Consider the following 27,621-nt stretch of genomic DNA (forward strand, 5'->3'; position numbering starts at 1 on the left):
CTGCTTAAGTTTCCTGTTGTCCCTGAGAAAACTGCACTTTAAAGTTTAATAGCTATTGTGTGCGCCTGGTGACCGATTTATAGTTTCTTCTTCTTCTTTTTTCCCCACCTGTCATTCCTAGACAGTGAGAGTTGTTGTTAAACTGTGTCTCTGACAATGTGGCTGACACACACAGAACCAACCACCCCCCTTTGAACTAAGCACTGTTCCTCCTTCTTTTGCCTTTGTAGAGCTTTTGTTTGCTTTCTCCTTGCTTCTTGTTTCTGCTCTTGTTATCTCCTCTCATCTCTTTTATCTATTTCTATCTACTTTTTCTCCTTTTTTTTCAGCACAGTGATAGAAAGGATTGCGGGTATCCATAGCAACATGTTTGCGCGCGTGTTGTGAGTGTGTGCGTGTTGTGTGTGATCTGCGTGCGTAGCCTCTTGTCCGAGACACAATGTGGTAATTACCGGAGCTTACCTCGGCGCTAATTAACCGTCGCCGTGGTAATTGGAAGGGTCAAGTGAGCAGGACGATTGGCTCATCTTCCTGCATCATCCGCCACCCTCTCCTCCATGATCCCTCGCTCTTTTTCCTCCTCTGCTGACAACTTTGCATCTCCACCTTCACCCCTCTTTCTCTACTGGCCTCCTCCCCCCTCTCTTCATTCCTCTCCTTTGCCCTTTCCCTTCTTCATACCTTCCTCTCACACTCACTTTAATACCCGATCTCATGTGCTCATCACCCTGTGATTTCTTTCTTTCTTTTTTTTGGTTTTATTTATTGCATGAAGGCTTGGCTACCATCCCTAAAAACTCTCCCTCCCTCCACCTGACTGGGCAGACTGACAGCTGGCTGCCAACCAGAGGTGGAGCTTTTGACCTTCAAAGCCTCCAGGAGTCCGCAGCAGCGTGTGATTAACTTACCTGGAAATGTTCACAGGCACGTAGAGGTCTCGATGGCAGTGATAAACAGGAGAGTTTGCACTTTTAAACATAAAAAATGGATCATTCTGTTCTCTATCTCTGCAGGCAAATTAAAATATATTTCTGTTGGGTTTTAAAGAATAAATTTTAACAAGCAAAAGAAATAAAAAACTACAATCAGCTGCTCTTTTGTAATTTCTAAATGGTAGGTTCACAGGTTTGCAACAGAAACATCTAAAAGGGTTATCACAGGGTTTCATTTCATTAACTATTTCCATTAGTTGGCCTCTTGTACTGTACACTGCTTACTGTTTTATACTTCAGTATCACTTTATTCTCTGCGCTTGACTGTGATTGTTTAGCTATCACATTTTGTGATCATTTACACCTTGTTGACGTCTGGCTGCAGAGATAAGCCACATTTTTCTTAAGTGAAGACAGAAGTTAAAGTACATAAACAGCAAAAACTCAACAGAAACATCAATATTTCATAAAAATAGGGTTCCAAGCTAGCTAGAAGGCCCTGGAGCTGGATGAAGTTTTTTTCTGCTAAATAACCACAGTGATGACTATTGAAGATGAGAGGTGGAAACACACGTAGCCAAAATGTTAAACTCCAGGCTACAAAACAAGCCATGTTAATTTTATATACAGTCTACAGTATGTAAGACATTTGTGAATGGTGTCTCTGTGTCATATCAGCCTGTCACATGCTCTGTTACAGACTGGCAGCCTGTCTGGGGTCGAGTCAAGTCAAGTTTATTTGTATAGCGGATACAAAAACAACAGTTGCTGACAGCTAAAAGAATAAAATAAGATATAAAATAAAAGACATAAAATGAGAAAACAACAAAAGAGCTCACTGTATTTTAAATGTCAAGGAATAAAGGCCCCGATATGAAGAGGTAGTTTGTTCCACAATTTACGAGCAGCTCTATGTTTTAATCTGGACCTCGGCACTGCTAGGAGCACTTGCTCTGCAGATCTGAGTGATCTACTGGGAGTGTGCAAGCTTAAAAGATCAGAGAAGCAAGGAGGGGCCAACCTCTGCCTTAAAAACAACAAAATCTGAAAATCAATTCTAAAACTGAACAGCAGCCAGTGTAAGGATGTACCTTGCCTCTTGCCCTATGACGTCTGGCACAAGCTCCGGCAATGCCGCAAACCTGAATGTAATAAACGCAAGAAAATGGAAGATGGTATGATAACAGTAAAACACTGTGATTGTGTCAAAGGTGATACTCGGTGTCATGAGCCTCCAGAAAATGTTCACGTATCACTAAAAATCAATGTTACAAAACTTTTTATTGGATTTAAGATGATTGTTTAGCTTTAATGTTTTGATACTCAGTGCACTAAAATAGCTCTAAAAACTCACATTAACCCAATACCAGCTCTATATCAAACACAGCTGGAGCATTTAGTAGCTGAACACCCTGATAATTTTCTTAGAAACAGGTGAACAGAGAGAATCACATGAATCAGGTGGACACAAACACAACTCTAAATTATTAATAATCTTTATCTCAACTTTAAAAATGCCATACTTGGGTTTACATCTTGTTTCCACTCCCTTGGATTTGATAAAGAAAAGAAATTAATGAAAGTTTCAAAAACTCAAATAGTATTTTGATCATTCAAAGAAGTCCTATATATTACACATTTTATTTTAAACACCTTCATATTGTCAAGCCAGCATTAGCCGCAGTTAGCCACACAACAGTTACAGACTGCATTTCCTCAGATGTGGAAAGGTCCTTTGAGTTTCTGTCTGGCGTCTCTCCTTTTTGATCTCCGTCTCTGTGTCGTCAAGTTGTTTCAAAAGGAAGCACTAATGGTTTAGAATCAACAGGTGACCCCAAAGGGAAAAAGGAAATACTCAAAAGCAATGTCTCCATGCATCAGCATAACCTGCTTCTGTTTTCTTGTACTCTGACATCTAGATTTAACTGAAAAAACAAGTCTAAATGCACCGCTCATGTCTGTTCTTCTTTCTTCCAAAGAACTGAACATTGCCAAAATGTCTGCAGATTTCTTCTTCTATGTTAACCCCACTATCACATTTTGGGGCTTGAAATTCTCCTCATCATTCTTTTTCTCCAGGCTCATGAAAAAAGAAAATCCATCTGCCCTTTGGGGGAAAGGGTAAAAAATAGCCCTGCATCTCAAATTAGACAGCAGAATAGATAGAGTTCTTTAACATAGAGGAAAAACGCAGACCAGGGCGACCTGAAGTGTTGACGGGAGCACTGAGGTGCACTGAAATGCTTCATGGCGGTAGAAGAATAACCTGTAGACATTATACGGACGGCGAGGACAAGAAGGGAATGCAAGATGGAGAGGGTTGAGTCAAAGTGAGGTTAGGAGTGAGAGTTGTGTTTAGATGGCGTCGAGTTAAAAAACAAAAAAAACCCCAAAAAACAAAGCTCACAGACAGATGAGGAAGAGGATGGACGGAGAGAGCGAGAAGACGAGGGATAAGGTTAGATGTGGGTTTGACATCATTACCGTCAGCAGGGCTTGTGTTTACCGCTCTGCTCATGTTTACTGTGGAACTCAAACTGAGAGGACACCTGGTGAGCTGTCAACACACACACACACACGCAAACACACACACACACACACACACACACACACAGAGGCAGCCGTGACAGTGGCGCTCTCCATGGTGCTGATCCCTACATGAAGGAGCCCAGAGTAGAGCAGAGCGGGGCAGGCCTCTCCATATGGAGAGGCTGCTGTCAGAAGGGAAGAACCGGGGGGGAAAGAGGTGTGGAGAGAGGGATCTATTTTTAACCGCTTCCCTCATTGTTTATTAATGAGCGGGTGTTTAGTCAGACCTGGGGTGCTGTTTAATGTATGATGACAATGTCGCTCTCCGGGGACCTTTTCCCATACTCCTCGCCCCACGTTTTACATAACCGACACAGATTTGCGGGGGTGGGTGGGGGTGCCAGGCGCATTGGCCAGGGGTGAGGTGTGCGGTGTGTAATTTTAATGTGTGTGCGCAGACAGGAGGATACCCTCTCCCTCGCTGCTGAGCGGTGCACACATGGGGAGTTTTAACAAGGGGCCACGGCGAGGTTCCCGTTTCTTTTCAACGCCGGGGGGCAATCTGGCAATGCAGCAGAGATGCGGCACTTTTCGTTTGATATGATACGGATCCACATATTAAATAACAAAACTAACTTAATAACATGTACACTTTCCCATCGTGGCACATACCGTCATATCTGCTGGCAGATTTCAAGCGGAATTGGCTCACCGTCCCGTTCCTCAGCCCATGGCTGCAGGATTGTTGGTGTTACATTACACTAGTGCTGCTTAGGCTTTCTATTTTCTCAGGAACAGCTCTAAGATTAGAACACTGCTTTCTGCTAAAAATCTGGAGACTGTAATTTATGCATTAATTTGTTCTCCATCTTGACTACTGTTGCCAAACTTACTGGCACCAGTAGAATTATATTTTTCTACTCAGCTGCCAGGATCTCAACTTGAACTAAGAAGCGAGATCCTTTTTCACAGAACAGAATTTTAAGTGTTTGTAAAAACTAAAGCTAAACACAAGACCTTTGCATTTTCCGTATCACTGAGCTGCTAAAACAAGGTTTCCCCACACCACCTAAGTTCTGAGGATGCGTTTCTTCTCCTCGTTCTCAAGGTCGAGATCTGGTAATCGAGCCTTTGTGATCAATACTCCTAAACTCTGGAATAAAGAGTCTCAAGCAAAGGAAAAAAACAGCTTCTTCCTTTCAATCTTTGAAAAATCTCTTTCTACAATAAGTCTTTATAAGTTCAACACTTTAAAGATCTAACACAGGAGAGAGTGTTCTTTGTTGTTTTCTTTTAGTGTCACGGTAATTTTATTCTTCACATCCAGCTAGAAGCCTGTCTTATTTATTACAAGCACAATAAGTAAATGCAGCAGGGTAATGAGGTGGCAAACTCTACAAAGTGTGGCCTCATGGGCCAACAGACATTGAGGCGAATGGGGGGGGGGACTAAAGTGAGCTCCTATAGTCAGACCATGGCTGTGACATGGCGCTGACAGCAACTGCTAAACAGCCAGAAGAAGCATCGATATCACTCATTTTCTTCACCGTAAAGACAAAGAGTGCGGCAGAGCTTTGACACTGGTTAGAAGCACTTATGAAAAACTTTCTGTGTGGGTACCTGTGTTATCACTGAGAGCTAGCGGGTCTCCTATGAGCAGCTCTCTGATGTTCTTCTCTGTGGGGCGAGTCTCAGTTACTATTCGTTAGCTATCATTTGCCCTAAATATCTTGTTAACCTGTGAATGCGGCACATTTATCGGCAGCCCTGCGTGTTGTGCTCGCTGCCACTGCGGAGAAATAAATCTTGTTCATGTCATTTGTGAGTGCTTTTTAATGCTAATTTTTACTGCAGCTTTGTGCGAGTGGCACAAAGCGACAGAGAAATCGGCGAAACTGAATTTTCAAGTCAAGGAAGTTTTGCTGGGAAAAAAAAAATCACTGTTATCAACATGCATACTAACCAAAATCCATGTGACAGAAAAGTCATGCAGATATTTAATGTAGAGAGATTTAGAGTTTACAGGTTAAAGCTTCCTCAACAGCATCCATTGCTGTATGGTTGAGTTAATCTGATTCACCAAAAATGATAGATTAGTGAAAAATCTATCAGATTGTTGCCAAATTTATGTTTTTATATTTCAGTTGACCACTTCCCATGAGTCCAAGACCTCTGGGGATTCTGTACCATGGCCTGACATTTAAATAAGAGCAGGAAAGACAAAAATGTGCACTAAAAAAGAATGCAGAGATCACAGCTAAGCTGACTGCAGAGTTTCCTTACATTTTAGTGATCCGGGGCACATTTTTTTGAAAATGATTAAATAAATAATTAATATTTTAGTATATTTGTTATGGTTAATATCATGACTACAGTTTTGCTCTTAATTTTATTACCTGAGTGAATTATTTTTTCTCTACAAGCAGCAAAAATGTTTTCATGGCTCATTTTTAAATGCATGTCTAATAAACATACACACTACACAGAAGCTCTGGACACACTAATAGTAATCTGAACATATAGAATGCATGAGGAATTCCTGCTGAGGCGTGTATGTCAGACACGGGATCATCCTGACAGTCGCCTTGAAGACCTCTCTGGGCGTGGGGACTGAAAACAAACCAATTTGTTTCTCCATGCCAGGCCGATGAGCCTACATGCACACACACGCGCATAAACAAACACACGCAGGCACACAGGAGGGGTGAGTCACGAGAACTCGGGGCATTCGCTGAGCTTTAATGTGCTGAACAGACAGGAACGAAAAAGACGCAGGAAGAAGGGGCTGGAGGAGGCAGAGAAGAGCAGGAGGTTAAGAAAAGGAGGAGAAATGAAGGGACAACGATCGCCATGTTGGCGAGGCGACATAATTACTGGATGTGTGTGTGGGGGGGGGCAAAGAAAGCGATACTGCAGTTGGAGTGTAGCATAAATACATAATAATGCAACTTAAAGAGGAATTTAATTAACATTCAAAGTAATCTGCGCTTTAATAAGGCTGTTATTACTATGGGGACATTTCATTTGCATGTAAGACTCACACACACACACACACACACACACACACACACACACACACACACGTACACACCAAGCTTGATTTACAGTGCACCACAAGCTAAGAAAGTACTGCAGCGTTCATCAATAATGAAGAAGAGAGAATTTCAAAGACAACAGAGCAAATGATCTAAAGAACAGAGCAGACAAATTGTAGCATTAACACCTGCCTGTGTGTGTGTGTGTGTGTGTGTGTGTGTGTGTGTCTATAGAAAACCAACAAACAGTAACAAATGAGTATAATGTAACACTGGACTGCATTGACACTGAGAGGCAGATGCAAAATGTAGTGACTGAGTCTACAATAACATTCATTAGTGCGACTGTGAAATTACGGTAAAACTGATGTAATATTTGTCTATAAAGCAGAACATCTGCCCTTATTTGTTTGGCTTTGTCATTAGTGCGTTACATCTGAGTTGAAATACATACACATACAGAACATACAGAATCATCTGCTTCTGTAGTAAAACCATAACAAGTTTTATACCAAACAAAAAGCTTGATTACATAGTTTAATGTAAACTTAATGATTATTCTACTGACACAGCAAGTTTAAATATTTTTATGATTCTCTTCCCAGTCTCATAATTGGTTAACCTGATTAATTGCTTGTGAGACTTACGGTTGAAAAAGGAACGATCTTTATTCCTATAATGATATCAAGTGACAATGTGAATGTTGTGCACGAAAAATAAGACAATCCATATTTTAATTGAACTCTTATAGATTTAAGAAGGGGAATACTTTCTAATTGTGGTGTCATTTTATTTTGAAATTTTTTTGTACACACTGCTAATTTGTTTTAGTGCCAGGAAGTTAGGAGTGAGCGTGAATTGATGTCATCAGTCAGTGTGAATAGGAGCAAGGTGTGCTTCTTGTGACTCTGTTGCTAAGTCGCCAAAAGAAAGGCTGACTTGACGCTTGCTTAACAGTGCAACATGAAAACAAAGGCGAAGGAGTTCATGGACATCATTTAAAAGTGAGCTATGTGCAAAAAGGATGTAGTTAGCTGCTAGTTAGCAACATGGTGGAGTATTTGGCTCCTAAAGAGACAGACTTTACACTTGCAGGTGGGAAGGGATTAAAAAACTGTGAATATTCGACTTAAAGGTTGATGATATGCAAATGTAAGTAAAACATTTCTGGAAATACGGGATTATTTGTGTTGATAAGCACAGAAAATGAAAAAAAAAAAGCTATTTATGGTGCCCCCAAGTGGTCAAAATGCACAAATCACAGACAAAAAATAATTTCTTGCCATCTTCAGAATATTTGAAATATATAAGTAAATAAAACAATTAGCTGCCTCCCAGTTCAGTTCATTTAGAACAGTCTCTTAAAATGTTCTTAAAAAAAACTAATGTTGCACACTTGGATTAAGATGAATCGAAACCAGTGTAGCTTTGTGAGTTCGCCTTTACCGCAAATGTATAGACATAGTACAAATGTGTAAAGATGCACTATCTCACACAGCTCTTTTAGGCGCACTGCCTTATGGTTAGGTTTTAAACCCAAAACACTAAAACTTCTTACAGTACATCAATGAAATAAACATAAACAAAAGATATAGATACAGGTATAGATCCACAACAGCGCCACGAGGTTTCCACACAAACTATGGAATTAGCTCTAGCTGCTAATCGTTAGCTTCACGGCTAATCTATATCGCTACCAATAACTTATATACTTATGACACATAATAGGGATCAGCGGCCAACTTTCCCACATTCTCATCAACCCTGTGGACTTATCTTTAGATATCTTTAGATACATCTTATACAGTTCTTTTCCTATTTTGTATCTGCTTACCTGCAAATGTATAGACATAGTGCATCGTTACACAGTTCTACAATCTCTCACAGCTCTTTTAGACGCACTGCCTTATGGTTAGTGGCTGGGCTTATTTACTCCCGCTAGAGCTGCTCATTTTAGGGGATACTCCCTCTTGTGGTGTAACGGAGGAATAACTACATTTCCCGCACTATGTCTTTTTGGAGACTGGGGGACATTATTTTACAAGAGTCAAAGAAAATAACATATTTGAACAATCAGAACATTTAACCAAATATAATATTGTAACTAAAGATTAGGGGGGTTTCTTGTTTTTGTCCACAATGTCTTTCTTGTCCTTACACTAAGATGGAAATGAATGTGAAATCTGCTTCTTTCCTGAACATTTAATCAAGACGACAGATTTCAGCCAACAGTGATGCAAATTTCCCTTTCTTTGCTTCACATCGAGTAGCTGTGGCAAAACTTCTGCTCGGCTCAGGTTTCTGTGCTGCTGCTGCTGTTGTTGCCGTGTTGTGATTAAAGACTTTGTGAAAGTGCTGACATGCAGCCTTTTTTTTGAGACTGTGTCATGAAGGAGCAAGTTGAAATCTGCTGTTACTTTTTTGCTAAATGTCTGCCCTTTATGGCAGATCAGATCCAAGAGATAACCTCTGATATACGAGTGCATTTCTGCTGCGCGTGGAAACTTTTGTTATTGACGCAGCTCCACTTTGGGCAACAGCTTTAACACTTATCTTAGTTGCTTAGTTGTTCTTAAATCTTAAGTCTTGTTTCGTCATTGTTGGTGTGATTTTTTGTGTGTGACTTTTTTCCCCTTTTGTGACATTTCAGCTTAGCGTCACTGTGTTTGTGTGTTACGAATGTACTCAAGCGCGTTGTATAGTCTGTGTTTGTTCATGATCATTGACGTGTGTGCGACTTCGGTGTGCATTATTTAAAGGGAGGCATTTTATTATTTGTCTTTATGTAACAGTTGCCCTAAGCATCTGACATGAATCCAGATTGGCTGTTTATTTGCGTGTGTGTGTAGGTGTGTGCTTTACAGTAAAGATCCTTTGAGTCCATGTTTACATAAGAGTAGCAGGCATTTCACTGTTTCATGGCACCGGGAAAGCCCTTTTCCACCCACATCTGCTCTTGCAGTCTGTTAGCAAGAGCCGAGTCCACACACACCTACACACGCACACACACACACACACACACACACGTACTACAACTGTAGCTTTGAATAATGAACACGACCCTCTTGATATGGCTTCATAAATATTACATCAATAATCTGACATTAATGGGTTTTCCTTCCACGTAATCCTGCCTCCTTATTTATTCAAAGCAGCTACACAAACAAAAAAAAACTCCTGAAAAAAAAAACCACTTTGTGAGTAGCACTCTGGATGTTGTGAGGCTCACACACAACTCTATCACACACTGTTCACCATATTTATTTGCTTATAGTCTACATATGTGTGTGTGGATCATCGGTTTATTCACTAAGACCTATTACATCTGGAGCATTTGTGGCCTGTGGATAATGCATGCATTACGTTTCACCTGCTCTCTGGTGTCTATAGGTGTTGTTGTTTGACAGGCCTCACAGCTGTTACAGCATTGGGAAAGCCCTTTGTACATCTGTGTGTGTGTGTCTGTTTACTCTTGTAATGAAGCTGCAGTTTTCCGGGGAAAGCCCAAGGGCTAACCACTCAGTGTGTCTGGATACCTGTCTGTGCATCACTCCCTCCCTCTCCTCCCTCTGTGTGAGTCTGTGAATCATTGTGTGTGCTTTTGTGATCATCTTTTGCAAAGCCATCAGCCTCTGGATTTCTCAAATGTTCTCTGTCTCTTTCTTCCCCTCGCTCTGCCCTTTCTCATTTTCCCCATCTCTTCTCCACATCCTAAGGGCACAGACAAGGCTTGAGTTCTGTTTTTTCACTCTGGAGCTCAAGTACTGTGGGAAAGAGCATTGTGTGCATGTGTCTGTATGTGTGTGTGCAGGGGAACACAGTGTTTTTACTCATGATGCCATAAACATCCTATGTCTACCCATTTAAACAACAAAGAAAAGAAGAACCCCTTTTTAAATAGCCTTTGTTGACCTAAAAGCTGCAGATGGGTACCACGGCCAGCTCTTATGAATGATGACTCAAATGCCATCAAATGGTATCAATCATATGACCCCTAAATACTGGGATAATTTCTTTGGTAGACTGTTGATAAGGTACCCTGGAATCTCTATCTAGATTTAATATATACTTGGGTTTTTGCTTTTAGAGTTGCATGCCATTAAATATCAAAGGTATATTCAGAGACAGGCTTTAAGACTGTGTACTGCATTCCTAGCAAAGTATCAGCAAGAGTGCATAGAAGGAAAACACCAGCAACAGGTTTTCCATTTTTGTTGAATCCACTGAAGATGGTAGAGATCAAAATTCATACTTGCATCAATTACAGAAAGTCATCCAGGTGTTAAAGAAGCAAAGCAGCCCCAGTCCATCACACTGCCACCACCATGTTTGACTTCTGGTATGATGTTCTTTTCATGAAATGCTATGTTAGTTTTATGCCAGATGTAACAGGACTCCTACCTTCCAGAAAGATCAACTTTTGCTTGTCAGTCCACAAAATGTTTTCCCAACTCTTTATGATCAAGCTGTTTATCGGCAAACCTCTCTGTTCTCCTTGGATCTCTCCCATGGATGTTGTTCTTCCCCAGCTTCATTCTTATTGGTGAATGATGAACTCTGACCTCAACTGAGGCAAGTGAGGCCTCCAGTTCTTTAGATGTTTGGTTTCTTTTGTTGCTTTCTGGATGAGTTGTTGATGCGCTCTTGGAGTAACTCTAGGAAGGCTCGCCACTGTTCCAGGTTTTCTCTATTTCTGGATAATGTCTCTCAGTTTTGTTCACTGGTTCCAAAGCCATAGAAATGTAACCCAAACCAAAAAATGTGACTAATCACAGTTAATTCATACTTCAGGTAGGTTCAAATAGCTTTTTCCCCTTAATAAATGGAAATCATCATTTAAAAACTGCATTTTGTTTTGGGTTATCGCTTTCTAATATTAAAATGGATTTTTTAAGCATGACAAATATACAAAGTACTTAGTATTTAAGGCTAAATGAAAACTATTTTCAGTCTACACAGCATTAACTTTTAATACATTTGAATTTGCATTCAGAAGGCAATGTTGCCTTGTCAGTTTATTCTTTAGTTTCCATTAAAATAACTATGAGAAGGACTGCTGTAATATTTTAAAAGTTCACGAGTTTGGATGGTTTGCTTTTAATTTTGCTACATTGTTTTAAAAAAAAAAATTGTGGATATGAACTTGAAATGTGCTTTGTCCTTCAAGTGGGTTATCCTGACCGCTTATTGTTAAACCACCATCAAGTCTGAAAGCTCCTTATGTGACCCCAATTAAACTAAAGCTGTTTTCACACATGCACTGCATGCTTTGCTAACAATAACCCAGTGGAGCCATATGTAAGAAAATACAATTCCAAGTCAGGATCTTCACCCTGCCAGCAGCCTATGTGATCTATGATCGAACCCATGTGAAAACCTAATGTTCACAGCTATACAGTGAATACAGTGAATGTCAAATGCACTGCCTCCTGCATGCTCTACCCAGGAGGCAACCTCACCGAAACCAAACGGAGTATTTCCAGTAGTGAGAACGCAGACTAGAGCCTGCTGTGTGCTACAGGAAAGGCAGCTCTAGATAATGTTCTGATATGATTTTCCTAACACTGTCGCCGAGTTCAGAAATGGCTTCTGACTGTTTAAAGAGTAAAGACTAAAACAGCTAATGCATTAAATATGAAACTGGATCAAGATTTATTAGTGGAAAAAAAATACGAAAACATGATCCTCTCTGCTCTGACTCTGTATCATTAGCTAGTGCAACATCCTGTTGTCCGGTTTGTTCTAGTTTATCGACAGCCATTAAAACTAACAACACTGTTTCATCATCCTACCTGCATCCATAAACACAAAAACTTGCTACAAGAATTTACGTGTCAATGCGACACCCACTCTGTAAAATACCAGAGGAAACCCCATGGAGGAGCAGTACACCTCCATGTCATATGACAGTTTTCACACCATTTGTTTATCAGTTCATTCTCACCATTATTGACTAATCATCCGTCTGCCAGAGTGTGGAGTGAGAGTGTGTGTGTGTGTGTGGGTGAGGTAATAAGTAGAAGCTGTAAGTAGAATGTAGTGGGAGGAAAGGTACTGGCTGTTACTGGATGTAGAGTGGGAGGCAGGCAGGCAGAAGCAGGGCTCCCCTGGTTACTGTTGCTCTGTGGGTGGCTACCAGCAGCTAGGCTCTCCTCTCTCCTCATGACACTGTAACTGGGCTGAGGGGGCGATGGACGGGACTACCGCTCTCCCTCTCCGTCTCTCCAGCTCACATCCACGCCCCCTTCCTGTGCCTGTTGTCCTTTCTTCTTCTTCTTTTCTCTTTTTCCCACCTACACAATCTTTCACTTTTTTCCCGACACCAGTCCCCTCATCTCGCGCTCCCTCGACTCGGTTTCTTCTATGGGTTTTCCTCGGTCGCTCACCCACGCCGGCCCCCTACCCTCTGCTCTTGAATGGAGATTTCCGAACTCCACAGTAGTCTGAGGAAAGACCTTTTCTCCAGCATCCCAACCTCTACACCCACCCGCCTGTTCCCTTTTTAGCTTTCTTTCTTCTCTATTCATTCTGTCCTTCGTGCAAGCTTTCTCTGTCATGGACCCCTACCCCACACTGCCCCCCACAGTTCACCGATATACGTCAGTATAAAGTGCAACAGCACTAACTTTTCTACGGCGATCAAAGATGCTGCTTTGTTTCTTTTTGGCCATCTCTTTGTGCATCATTGCTTTAAGCCTGCGTTTCAGTCTTTATTACTCTGTGTGTGTATGTTTATGTGTGTCTGTGTGTGTGGTCAGCTGTTCTTAGTGCTACACAGCTGATGTCAGATTGGATAGTCTCAAAGCAATAAGGTAGTAATCTCTTAAAGGCCCAGAGGCTTTTAAGTCCACACATTCTCTCATCCTGCCTCGTTCTCCCTCGGTCTTTCTCACCTTTAGAAAGAAAGACCATATTACCTCTAAATGGATCTTTTGGTGTGGTCACGGCCTCCTAACACTCACACACATGCCAATGCATACATGACTGCTTGCACTCGCACGCACCTAAGGATGCTGCTCCGCACCCACCATCTTTATGAAGCTGAGAATTATCCCACCATAGGTAATCATAACTTCCCATACCTGGGACTCATACAAATACACCTTGGCCCCTTCTCTCTAATAATGTGTATACAGTAATGTAATATAGAGGCTACATGAAAGGGCTTGATAGTCTTGAAGCCAGCGGGAATATTCAGTGACCCAGTGCTCTTTTCAGTCTCCGGACTGTGTCGCATTTCTGTGCTGGACATGAGCTGCATAGATTGAAAAAGACAAAAAAATAAAAAACATCTGTGGTATATTTTCCTCATCTTTCTGTGTGTTTACACTGAGGGATCGCTTCAGAGAACAGGAGCATTAAAACCATGTCTTCATAGCAGCGTGCACAGAAATAGAAGCACGCTATGTCGTTTGATACAAGATATGTGCTCAGGGTGAGTGTGAAAGCAGGACTGGCAGACAGACAGGAGAGTGAGCTGCCCCCAGGCTAACACTTATATAACGATATGTCTAGGATATATGGCACACAGAGGATCCATACTTTTGTTGGTCAACAGTAGAGTCATTTAATACAGGCCTGTAGGAACCCGATGTGCTGATGCGCATATGCATCCCACAACATTTTCCACTGCCTCAAAGTTTAGAAGAAACTTCTGCTGATAGCACTTCTGTGAAAGTTTGTACTTTGCTATCAGAACTCCACCAGCTCAAACAGGCCTGAGTTTAGACTTTCCTTGGTTCCTCAGCTGTCTCTATAGCAACCACTGTAGGCAGTTGCTGCGGTAATCACTAGCTGTTCCTGCCCATGGCATCGTTAAGCGTTTGAAGTTTTCCCAGAGGTGCTCCGCTGAAAGGGTTAACTCCACTACTCCCCTGATAGGCGTGTTCGGCGGCACGCTTATTTGTCTCTTTGATGTTTTCCACTGATGGGGTTATCTGGCATCTGGGTCTATCTGGAGGTGTTTGGAGTGAACAAGCGGCGGGCAGCAGTCTGACATTGATGCTAAAGCCAAAAGAATAGGTCAATGTGTCTGCTGGTTTGTAAATGCGCTACACAAATGAGATGCCCACCACTCAGCGCAGCGTGGTGCCCGGGGGGTGCCGGAGTGTCACAAGCCGTTAGCCAAAGTGAGGCAATGGGCGCTGACACCAGTCAGAATGGCAGATGTCCACACGACTAGGCAGGGTGGCACATGAGGGCACGGGATAGGCCGGGGCTGGCTTGTACAGGCTGTCCCCCCTGGACATGGCAGGAAGCAGACAGAGGCGTTTCTATCATGGGCAGCAAGCTGTACCCACCACAACTCGACCTATTATAAACACGGAGCCACATTAAAGACTGACAAAACTGATTATAAGCTGATAATGAAGGCTGACCTGACGGAGACGTGTGTGCACATATGTGTGTGTGTTACCTGCTACTGCATGTCTACTCAATTCTTCAAGTAAGTGTTTAGTAAGTTTAGTGTTGAGATAGGAATAAGAGGATTTAGGTTGTGGTGTTGTTGCAGTAAAGGTTAATCAGTTAATGCAGCAAAATAAAGGTTAAGAGGCCAGAAGAAAAAAGCCACGTGAGTGAGTGTGTATATAAGTGGTGCTGTTGTGTTGTGTATATGTACAACTTATTCATCATGTTTATACACTGTATAAAAAAGATGTAAATTACCTCTGGGTTATCACCCACTGGACTGAGAAGTCCTGCTTTAAAGCCTTGACTTGAGCATTTTAGCTGCGACCGTGCTTTCAGTCCCCTCTTTTGTGGAACCAGGTTCCATTTAGATTCAGGAGATGCTCTTTACTTTAAAGCTTAGGCTTCTGTCTTTCTACACTTTTCACAGGGCCGGCCATGTCTGATTTTTAGCATTTTATCTCTATTATTGTCTCAGTCTTTACCTTACGATGTAAAGCACCATCGAGGCTGTTGTTGTGATTTGGTGCAATATTATTAAAACTGAATTGAATTGAACCATATTAGACATTTGGAACCAGAAATCACAAATGGCAGTAGATCTGACAACAAAAATTAAGAAATTGACCAAAACTACATGCATAAATTACAAAATTAACATTTTGTAGCATTAAATAAGCCTCTGCCAGCCATGACAGCTGTAATCAGCTGCTGTTTCTCCTGTTGTCTGTATGAAAAACTTTTTTCAGACACTATATTTGAATAACACTGACACAATAAAAGGAAAAAATGTGTGTCACTTAAATAGTTGGCAACATTTTATGTTTCTAATGGGAGTCACCTCAAACACTGGCTGGTGTTCATCTGTAGTGAGTGTAGTTTGACAGGTCACTGTTTACCTCAGCTGTCAAAATGCCGGGTATGAAGCAGCCGCACATATTTATTCTTAAGAAAAGGAGTCCAGTATGGAACAATTAGTCAGTGAAGCTCACCTCTATCTGATGACAGCGATACTGAGGTGAGTTGTTGAAGATATCCTGAATTCTCTGTGAGTACGTGTTGGTGTTTCTGCTAGTGGTGTTAGCCGCTGTTAGCCAGTGTTGCTGAAACTTTCATTGAAGTGGATCTAATGCTTTCAGTCAGGCAGTTAACGAATAAACTTTCATACATGTGAGAATGTAATCAAACTGTTCCCATATGGAAAAGAAATAGTAAAAACTTATAAAAGACTTGCATAAGATGTGGCCTACTTCATATAGTGACTCATATAAAGCTTATATGATTTACTCATGAAAGTGGCCACTTTCTCATTACTTTCATATATTGTTTTAGTAAGTATCCAAAAAATACAAGTTTCATTTATATAATTTTTCAAGGGATCTTATATCTGTTTTCACTCTTGTATGCTTTTCATATAAGTTTCACACAAGACAGATACAAACTTTATAAGATTTATATATATCTTTTCGATATGGGTTTATCAGACTGAAAATGTGATTTTTAGGACACTTGAGCCTAGCGTTAGCTGAAATAACATTAGCTTATAACCAGCTGTTGTTGTTATAGCCAAGTCCTCGTCTGCTGTAAAAGAAATCATATTTTATTTTCTTGGTTTTTAAAATATTAATGTGACCATTTTCAACATTGGCCTTGTTGCATATGTTTTTATATCCAGGTTTCATTTTTGTGATTTGTAGTATAAAAAGTTCAAATATTTAATTTGTGACTGCCTTTGACTAATTTTATTAGTTTCATAATCAAAGTTTTTGTTTGGTAATTGTTTTTTTTGTTGTTGTTCACATTAGTCTTAAATTGGTTCAAACAGTTTATAATTGTACTGTGTTGTTATTGGATTGTCAGTCATCTGTAACGCATTAGGGACTGCACTAACTTGTACAAAAGGTGCTGAAGATATAATTACTGACTGATTCATTAACTGATTGTGAGACCAGAGATGAAAACCATCTCTGATTTCTTGATTGATTCATCACAAGTCTTTGTTGGCTGGATTTCTGTCAAGTGAATTTCCATGCATGGACTGATCCTCTTCCTACTTAAGAACCGATATCAGGAGAGATGGAATAAAAAGTTTCAGATTCACACATTATGTTGCGTATGTGTCAACACAATCATAGAAGGTTGTTTGTAGGATTTCCATTCACTCCAACGAGGCAGCTTTGCATTTAATTAAGCACAAAAAACTAAAACCTTGGTCGTCGGTGGGCCAAGACTGTGTGCGAGAGGTGAATTTCAGGAGTTTTAGCTACACTTATATAAGGTCTGATTTCATGTGCTGGCAGACCCTTTCTGCCTGTTCCCCCTCTCCTCATCTTCTCTTCTCCTCCCAGAGATTACCTCGATTACTCTGGCAAGACATCAGAAGCAAATCAGTAAACAGGGAGAAAGCAAGCAAGCGAAGAATTACTGTTGCATGACTAAAAGTGTAGCGCTATCATAGCTAGTGGGCATCTGCCATCTCACAGAGAGGAATATACTTTGGTCAAACAAAAGATTCTTGTTTTTCCTCTTTTCTTTCTTAAACGTGTCAGATGCATGCGAACGTTAAGGACGAGACTGACAGCTATATGTGTGCAAACTGCAGTTTAGCTGCACAGTTCATGAATAAAGTATCCATTTAAGATCAAACGTGCACCAAATTTCAGCTCAGCTGACAGAAGACGGAGCTGGAGCAGATACATCGCTGCAGAGCTCCATCTCAACAGATGACAACATTTCCCGTTCCATATTGTATTTCTTCTTTAATTATGAATCCATAAGTGAACCAAACCATGCTGTGTTCCTGCGTTTACCCACAGCAGCACATCATCCGGAGTGATTGGCTCATAAAACATGTCTAATCTGCTAATACTGAATGAAGAAAGCCCATCATCTCGCCAAGACTTAAGACAAGCCTTCCTCTTCCCCCCCTTTGCCTTTGTTTTCATCCCTGATAGAAATAGCAACACATGGGCCACTGTGTTTGTCTTTAAGATGGCACACAGCTAATCCTGTGTGAAGCTGGAGGGATCTCTTCAGCTACTCTTGTCAGCGTTGATTTGTCAACAACAATCTTTTCATTTTCTCTGTAAGCTGACACCATCATGTCTGTGCGATAATGTGATAGAGGCGAAGCCGGATTGAATCTGAGCAGGGTGCGTTCAAAAAAGCCGGGCCGTCACTATGCCACTGTACGAGTGGAGTCTTTGTGGGCTTGTGCACTGTGGCTTTAAAAAACAAAACACAAGCTCAACAGTTTAACAAACAAGCCAACTAACTGAAAAAAATTAAAAATGTTGACTTAACTGTGCTGTTTTTGAGGACGCAGAAAGGAGGAACGCATATATATGCAGCGCCCATTTAATCACGCAATTGTTTGAAATAAGGGGACGAGTATTGAAGGTAATTAAAGATTCCAACCATGACTGCCTGGCTGGTGAATATGTAGCTATGAGCAAAAGAAGCAAACAACAATTAAAAAACCTCAATAGGAACACCCAGCTTAAAGCGAGCAATCATGTCCGAGATGTTGGGCCTAAATGAGGATGTTGTTTTCTCTTTTCTGTTCTGTCAATCTCCGCCAGAAAGCGATTTCCTCCTGAAGAGTGGCGGCCAGGGCTAAAAGCATGTTTTAATAAGCGCACTGACACATCCATCTTTGTTTCTGAGAGATAAGTCACAACGAGCGCGGAGCAAAGCATCCGGGGCTCGCTGGAAGGATGCCCATTGCTGCGTATCAGTTGAATGTGCTTAGGCGCACAAAAACACACAAACATGCACTTACAGTCAGGCTCACAGCATGCATACGCATACATACAGAAGAGCTGTCACCCTAACTTAAATCCTATTTATCACCAAACCAGTGGAATTTCTTTTTTTTTCTCTCCTTGGAGCCGAAGGTGGTTGGCATGTTCACTTTATGCCTCCTCGGAGATTAGTGAATTCAGCCTTGCTCTGTTCCCACTGTGTCTCCTTTTAAGTCTTCTCTCTTATACTCCCCCTTCCTCTTCTTCTTCACATCACCGCATTACATTAAATGTGCTTTTATTTGTTTATTTATTTATTTGTTGTTTTTCATCTGGGGGGGAGAAAGGAGTGAAGTCTCAGATACCTGGGACTTATAGCCGGCTGGGGCTGGCAGCTGTGCGTGTGATTGAGGAGCGTGACAGAAATGTCCTCATTAGGTCTCCAAATGCTGGGTAGGGAAGGAGGTGAGGAGAGGAAAGGAGAGGAGAGGAGACATAGAAGGCGAGGAGAAAACGGAGAAAAGTTTGGGAGCTTTTGACACTTGCCGCCTTTTATCTGTGCGGCATCTAAAGTTATGTGTGCTCTAAAAGATATTCATGCACAGGCTCCAGTTCACACTCTCTTTCTCTCTCTTTCACACACACACAGAGACACACACAATGAGTCACAAAGTGCACTGGAGTAACTGTAAGTCATTATTATACACTATTAATTAAAGAGAAATAATAGAAGCCAGATGAACTTCTGTTCAGCCTAATTATCATGTCTTTGATACCAAATTGTGCAGAAAAAGTGAGCCGAGTCAGACGGAGCGAGCGATGGGGAGGCTCAGGCTGGGACTTGGGGAGTGGAACTTGGTGAGTGGAGGATCTCATACTGCATCCCAATATGGCACCCGTAACCCTTCCTTGAAATCAAAGCTCAATTTCTTAATTGCAGAATGAAATGAGACACACACGCACAGAAAGAGAGGCTTTTTACCGTAGAGGCGGACTACGGGGATGATAAAGGGACCGGAAGAACCGGGTAGCAGTAGGGGGTAAAGGGGAAGAGGAAGCGGTTTGCTCAGGGGAAAACTGCAACAACAAACAACAATCATCTGTTTTATCTCACTGCCTTTTCTCCACATCTCGCCCTCTGAGTGCATCGAGTGATCTTTGAACTCCGAGCTTCCACGCCAACTCCCCTGTCGCCTTGTTTACATGTTGTTACCGCCGCTTCGTTCGCTGCGCGCTGATCATTAACATCATTATGTGTCTATGATACCACACGTCGAATCAACAAATCAACTTTTCTTCCGAACCATCTCTGCTGGTCTAATGATCAGACCAACTTTGTAACCCCGTCTTTTTGCTGAAATGTTTCTTCACTTGTTGTCATTAAAGTGCTGTGAAAACACACCTGTTTGTTGCTGTTTGTCACGGGAGCACAGTGCAGCCGGCGGCTCTGCTCTGTCTGTATGAGAGATGAGATCCACTGCGGAGAGAGCCAGACGGAGCCACGGCGGACCCAACGGGGGTAACAACGGGGCCATCGGTGGCAGCTTTTCAGAGAGGTATTCAGCAATCAATAAAAATGTGAATAAGTCAAACAGGAGAGAGATGGAGATGTAGAGGGAGAAAGGAAAAGTCAAGAAGATAGGGGAGAGGGAGAGAGGAAGAGGGAAGGAGAAAGTGGTGGCACAGCTGAGGTTGACACTAATGAGGAGCCTTTGTGATGGGTCCTGACAGAGGAGAAGAAAGCAGAATCCCCCGACACCGATGCTCCACAACACTCCTCTGCTTAATTGGGAGAGCCAGAGCCCACAACCAGAGAGTGTGTGTCAGAAAGCATGTGCATCTGTTTTAGTTGGAGTAAGTGAATGTAAGACAAAGTAGACTTATATATATGCTCACTCAATTAAGCCTTCACATTGTATGTTGGTGTATGTAATAGAGATAATGTAGATATTCGCAGCTCACTCCATGTTCTTGGTGGATTTTCACACTTTTTTGGTCTCGAATTTCACGCTTTTAGTCGATGTTGGCAAGATACGCGGCTCGGAGCATTAAATGCACACTGATGGCTTTGAGGTTCACACGTCAGATATCTGCAATCTTCGCACATTCTTTAAAAGTGTCAGGAATCCGGTGTCATAAGCCAATCCTTCATTTTGCATTACCCGCAAATGTACATGCGTACTGTAGGGGCCCTGCTAACACATTGTCCACGGCGACAAGGCTCGCACGCTTGCATGAACCGAAAAAGGGCAGCGCAGCATCCGTGCACATGCATGCACTTAAAAGCATGCGCTTGTGTGCAGACACGAGTTGTGGAGGGGGGACACAATCGCTCGCTCGCTCCCTGCGTTGCAGTTTCCATCTTTGACTCTGAATCAATCATTTTTAATTTATCAGAAGGGATTTGTGTCATGAAGGCTGATGCCAACTCCAATAAGAGGGAAAAAAACAACACAACAGCAGTGAAAAAGCCAAAGCAAATCCCTGCTCTGATGCGATTATACACACAACCAAATCAGGGCTGACTTGAATAGACACAGAACACAAAATCATATTAAGGGAAATTCGATGTGGATGGCATTACATTGCTCCCAATCTCCCTTTCCCACCCCCCCTTACCCCCTTTCTGCTCTTCTCTCCCTCATTCTTTCTTTGACTTTCTTCCTCCATTTCTCCCTGTCCCTCTTCTGTCATCATCATCATTGCCTCCTGATTTTTCATCGCCAGTGACCTGAAAAATTCCTAACCAGTGACTTATATGTTCCCCTTCCTCTTCTCTGAGTTGATCCTCTGTTTTCTGCTCGCAGCACTAAATCTGCCATCCACCCTCCTCTAAGGGGAAAAACCCTTGTCACACAGGTAGGACCCGGGATAGATGGCAACAGATAGAAGATACAGTGTAATGTTAACCCTCAGTGCAAAAACGCCCCCCAAAACAGCATTGTGCAAAAAGCGTCCATTTAAAAACAGTTGAAATGTGGCCACAGCAAAAGCTCTCCCGCAATAATGTTCGATTTTAATGACAAAACAGCTATGCTGCAAGCAGGAAAAGGGAGGAAATAACCACACCTTTGCGATCAGCGAGAGAGGTGAGTCAGGGAGAGAAACTGTGAGGTATGGAGCAGGGGAGGGTGGGCAGGGTACAGTATAGCGAGAGAGAGGGTGAGCGAAAAGAAGCTGAAGAGATAGATAGAGTAGGGTTGTTATGTCAGAGGCAGTCGAGCTGCTCTCATCTTGCCATTATCTCAAGCACCCTCACATTACCATAATAATGGCTTTTAACCAAATGTAGCACTCTCCAAAGCAACACAGGCAGAATCTGTTTTAACCAAATGTAAAACACTCGTTGGCAGGCAGAATCTGAGGGGCTTAACGTTAACATCACCATAGACTCACGAGTGCCGTGTGGAAAGCATGTGTGGGTTTGAGTGGGAGTTTCAAGCTGGATATAGTCTACTGATGTAGTCTTGATTATACATATAATCTACAAAGAGCATTTTGTGTGTCATAAACTCACCCACAGATATACATCGACTGTGAACGTTCAGCAGCCGAACATATCGGGATCCACATTTATACTTCTCTGTGTGTGTGTCTGTTCCTAATTGTCGTACGAGTGCTGCTATGTGTATATATACATGTGTAAGTGTGTAAGTGAGCGCGTGTGTGTGAGTCAGAGTTGAGCTCCAGGTCTGGCCAGGTACTCTGCATGTGTTTCCCCCTGTCCAGATGGCCTCTCGGCAGGCCTGGGCTGGGGCGCAGGGTGTCCTCCTGCCCTCCTGCCCAGCCACTGCAGAAGGTCGACTCGACCGTGCCGCCTGCCTGCCCTGCAATGCCGCCTTCCAGACCCACACTTCAATGCCAGAGAAAAAAAGAGAGCCAAAAAAATGGCATTGAAAGCCAGCTTGTGCCATGTATGTCGTTGAGCAGGTGGATTTATAGCAGTGCCCTTCTATTAAACCGACCGGAGGAACGTGACATTTTTCTAAGCCGTATTGCTCTTCCTCTCTTTCACAGTCTCCTTTTTCTGCCTCTTCTCTTTCAAGCTGCCCCGTCCTTCTTCCTCTTTGCCTTACTTTTGTAGAAAGAATCGTTATTGTACGAGCATGTGTGTGCGATGCCAGGAGGGTGTGGAGACCCACAGATGGTCAGGGTGGTTCCCACTCAGTGAGATCTGGGTCAGAGCCCGCTCTCAGATTAGTGGGCCTTACTCGTGAAGCACCACCCACAGATTTCTGGGCAGACCTGGATCTGACACAGAGGTTTTGTTTTGTTTTGGAGCACGCTCGTCCATGATATCATATTGTTTCTGCTCTCCTTTGAAAACAGGGATGTCACCTTTGTGTGTATCTGACTCTTGGCTTGGCTTGTGTTGTTAGTGCATCTTTGTGGGTACGAGACTAAGCTGTGTGTTCAAACAGAAGTAGAATAAAGATTTAAATTCTTGTGCACTGCGAAAACCTTTTGCCTGTAGTCCTGTTTTCTCGGTCTGTTTAAGTCTGCATAGTTCAGAAAACAAAGCAGTCCCTTGATAATTATTTCCAGTGTCTCCTATGGCAGAAAAACCGGGCTGCTACAGCGACAGCAAACAAAGACCACAGTGAAAACAACAAATGTACAGATATACACAACCACAGAGGGTCCTGAACTTCACATATTTAAAAAAGAACTCATAATAAAAATAAGTTTGCACGTGCTTTTCCACAGTTCTAACTCATGCTCAGGGTCACTGTGGTGATGGAGATGTTGCTGGTGGTTATGTGGACTTGAGGTAACAATGAAGGACACTTCAGCAGGGTGAGCGCTAAAGGCAGCATCGCCTCACGTAAGAGCGCAGCTTCAATAGCACAGCAGGAGGAGTAGATGCTTTAAAAATGCAGGGTTAATGGTTAGTTCCCCGGTGGCTCCTGTAAACACGTTGGAAGTTTGGCTCTCCTAGACCTGAGGCACACTTCTTTCAGGTGGATAAAAACTGTAAACATTTTTTTGCACAGTCTCAGAGCATTATACCTCCACAGTGCAGGTGTCTTAGGAGCTTTCAACCTCTTGGATCTTTCATTCAACTTGGACCTTCTCTATTGTAGAAGGTGCAGTCCTGGTGTTCTGATATTAACAATAAAATACCATATTTGATTAAATCTGGCTGCTCTCCCCATAAAAGCATTCTCCTTGTATATTTCTGGACTTTTTCCACCACTGCTGCAGTCTTTTTTTCTGATTGGTCCCAGAAAGCCACGTTTTGAACAATTTCCATATGCGAATCTGCAGTTTTACCGAGGACCTTAAACTTGAACAGGTAGAAAACATCCACGTCTGCGTAAACCTGACCTGAATTTCACATCAAAGCAATGAGAGCTATGACCCAGTGACCAGGCAGCAGTTTTCAGTGGAGAAGCAGACAGGAGCTCAACAAATAGGCCCTACTTTTTTTTCTTCTTTTCACCAGCTATGTTGTGAAATATGCGTTAAATTTTTTCCCACAGGGTCAAACTGTCAATGTTGAGTTGTATTGTATCATCCTGAGGCATCTGAGGGAAAACATTCAGCGCAAACAACCCGAACTGTGATGCACCCCATTGTGCAGCAGCGTGCAGTCGATTTTAAATCCAGAGTATTCTGCCACACAAGTACAGCCTTCTCTCACCAGCTGCACTACATGCCAGAGTGGCCTCCCTACGAAGTCTCTTCCTCAAATTAAAATCCAGTGGTCAGAAAGGATCTTCCAGGGAGCAATCTAAATTTGAAGCTATCCTGGAAGCAGTCTGGAAGTCCACAAAGTCACTTTCTTGACAGAACAATCAATTAGATTTAAACCAGTTATGGGCAAAACATTGTGGGCACACCTCATATGTCACTGTCTCAGTGATACCTCAAGCAACTTTTGTCTGAACACCTGCCAACAACACAATAACGATAGTAAACCCTTAAGCTATAAAAGTAGAATAGAAGATGAAAAACTCACTTCACTAAGTTTCCAGTCAGCGCCTCACCGTGCTACCTGCTCTTTTTGGTACGTGCTCAGTGGAAGTTGTAGAGCTGACCGGTCAGTAATACAAGATGCATAAGTCGGCATGACAGGACGTGCAGAGGGGTAATGGTGTCACAGTGTGTGCTGCAGCATCCTGTTGCTGTTACACACAGCACGCCACCATAAATTCTGTCAGCTTTCATTCTTCACAGAGGCTCTCAGGTCTTTCATACACACGTGTGGATCTACGCTGGTTCGTGCGCTGCCACGTGCACAAACGCCAACAAACACAGATCCCAAACCGGCATTAATTACAATCACAGCCACTGTGCTTGTGTGTATGGGCTGCTAATGGGAAGTGACAGGGGCTGCGGCGATGTAGTCATCACTCCGGGCTTCCTGCCATTCCCCACCCTGCCCCTCCGCCTCTCAACCCCCAGCTGAGCTTGACATCTCTATCTTTGTAGCGTGGTCACCTGTCATTCTTTGAGCTGTCTGTCAGCCAATCGCTCGCACTGACAATTGTATGTGCACACATGATCACTCACACACACACAGGAACATAAATATGCAGCACACATGCACATTTCCCACATGCATGTCTGCTCTCACCTTATAATTGTGCTTATACCTTATATACTATATCATTATGCACGCATGCAATGAAAAAGTAGAGACATGTGCACCCGGCAGTGTTTTAGGGTTAGATTTCTGCCTCACATTCAGTGTCCCTGCATGTATTTTTTCAGACAAGTGAGTGCGCATAAAGGTGCTGGATTCAAAAGCTTCAGTCTGCATCAGAATAAAAATGACTAAAGCCTCTACAGCAAATGTGTGGCTTCTCACCTCATTCATTATGTAATGAGAGTAACAGCCCTCCTCCCGCACCTCTTTTCTCCTCTGCTCTCACTCCTCGCCTCCCTCTCTCCACCCCGTCCTCCCCTCAGCCTTCACCTTCTGTTCACCACCTGTATGGGAACAGATTCTCTCCTCTCTCCACATGACACTTCAATCTGTTCTTCAGCACATAGAAGGATCGAGTGCTGGCATTTTCATCTCATTTCTACGTCTTATTTTTCTCCGGCACGTGGCAGTTGGCGACTGACATGCCTGGGTGCCGCCTCGGGTCAAATTTTAAAAGGTTAAAGGTCTGACATTTGAATGGGGAGCCAGAAGGGTTGATCTTCACGTACACGTGATGCAAATATACATGCGTGCACGAGACATTTCGGCATGTTTGTAAATAAGCGCGCTTGTGCGTGACCTTAAATGGCTCGCCCTAGTTGTGCGGTTTCATATTTGACGTATGAGCCGGTCAAGCTTTGAAGCCTTGTTTCACATTTTACAAGTAGATTTGAAAGCAGCATTTGATCAGTATTATATATGTATATGTGAATCCTAAAAATGCCAAAAGAAAGAGATGAGTGTTGTGAATGACATGAGATAAATGTCAGACGGGGATGATTCAGATGGCTGCAGGAAGACAGGAGGAAGAACGAACAGCAGGTGAGAGGAAAAATCATTTATGTACTTGCACACACACACACACACACGCTCATAAATGCATGTTATTGAGAGGTGGCAACAGCAGGCTGATGGTTCCTTCTCACTGCTAAAGAAACAACTGATGACAATTCCATTAATCCTGTCAGTCCTCTCCCTCCATCTCTCTCAATCCCCCTCTCTTTCACAGTCCTTTTATAGATGAAAGGGTTCCACTTTTTCTGTCAATGGCCTGCAGTCATCTGAATTAAACATTGATTTTATCGGAAGTTTAGTCACTGCGTCCGTGACGACTCGCTGCCTCCTCAAAAGCCATTTGTGAGCGTCTCATCGCGGAGGAGCGCAAAGCCAAGGAGAGAAGGATGAAGGAGATGAGAGATGGAGAGGAGAGAGTTAGAACAGAGGAGACAAAGTGAGGGGGGGTTTCAAGAGGACAACATTAAAACGAGAGCAGGGAGATGGATGAGGACTGAGGGGAGCTGAGCAGGGAGACACAGGAGAACACAGGGGGGATGAGAAGAAAGAACAAGGGATTCGGCGAGCAGCAATTAAGAGAGGAAGAAGGGAGAGGAAGAAAGACTCTCACAGAATAGAAAGGGGAAAGAGTTTTTTGAAGTACAATGTTCAAATCTCTCTTTTGTTCCCGTCATTGTCCAACACCTGCCACAACTCATCTCCGTAAAACTCCCTTCCCTTTCCCTCCCATTCCCATCCTCCCTCGCTCCCACCATCAACAAAGACACATCACAGCTAATCAGCTGGCCTACCACCGCACGGGCCCACTTTCTTCTCCTTCTGAAATATTAAATACGGTTTCGGCGTCTTCGGCCGGGCAGCCGCTGTTGCTCTCAGCGAGTGGATCGGTGTTAAAATAAAGACAATTGTGCTTTGACTTCCACACAGAACCTCCTCGGTTTCGCATACATAACCTCTGGTAAGAGAGAGGAAAATAAGGTTATGTTGACACCCGGCTCGTGAGCACAGCAGCCAAACTAGGATAAACAGAACAGGTTGACCTCTAGCTGGGAATGCTCAGGCTTTGCTGTCATCCTACCTCAGGCCACAGCTTCCCTTTTCTTCTTACTCCGTGCTTCTTTCCCCTCTTTCTCCATCGGAGGTTTGTTGTTGGGCACCCTGAGGATGTGAGGAGATGAAAGGGAGCTGATCTCGAGGGAGCACCGCAAATGAATGGGGGGGGCCCTGCGCTCTCTTGGCGCTCATTCCCCGCAGTGGCGCGTCATCTCTCGTGATGAGGTGTCTCCGGGGTAGGTCGGTGGGATTTGGGAACTTTGGTTCACATTTTTCCCGCTTCATAAGTGCATTATACACACACACACACACACACACCTTGGTGGATACGGTCCCAAGTGAAAATTACGACTAAAACTTCCACTCTCTGCTGTATTCGTGCTCATAGGGTATGTTAGGCTCGAGGGAAAGTAAAAAGGGAATTCAATATAGATAACAGCCAGACTGAGCTAAGGAAGCATAATACAACTAAT

The sequence above is a fragment of the Oreochromis niloticus genome, linkage group LG2 (assembly GCF_001858045.2).
Source record: "Oreochromis niloticus isolate F11D_XX linkage group LG2, O_niloticus_UMD_NMBU, whole genome shotgun sequence".
Lineage (NCBI taxonomy): Eukaryota > Metazoa > Chordata > Actinopteri > Cichliformes > Cichlidae > Oreochromis > Oreochromis niloticus.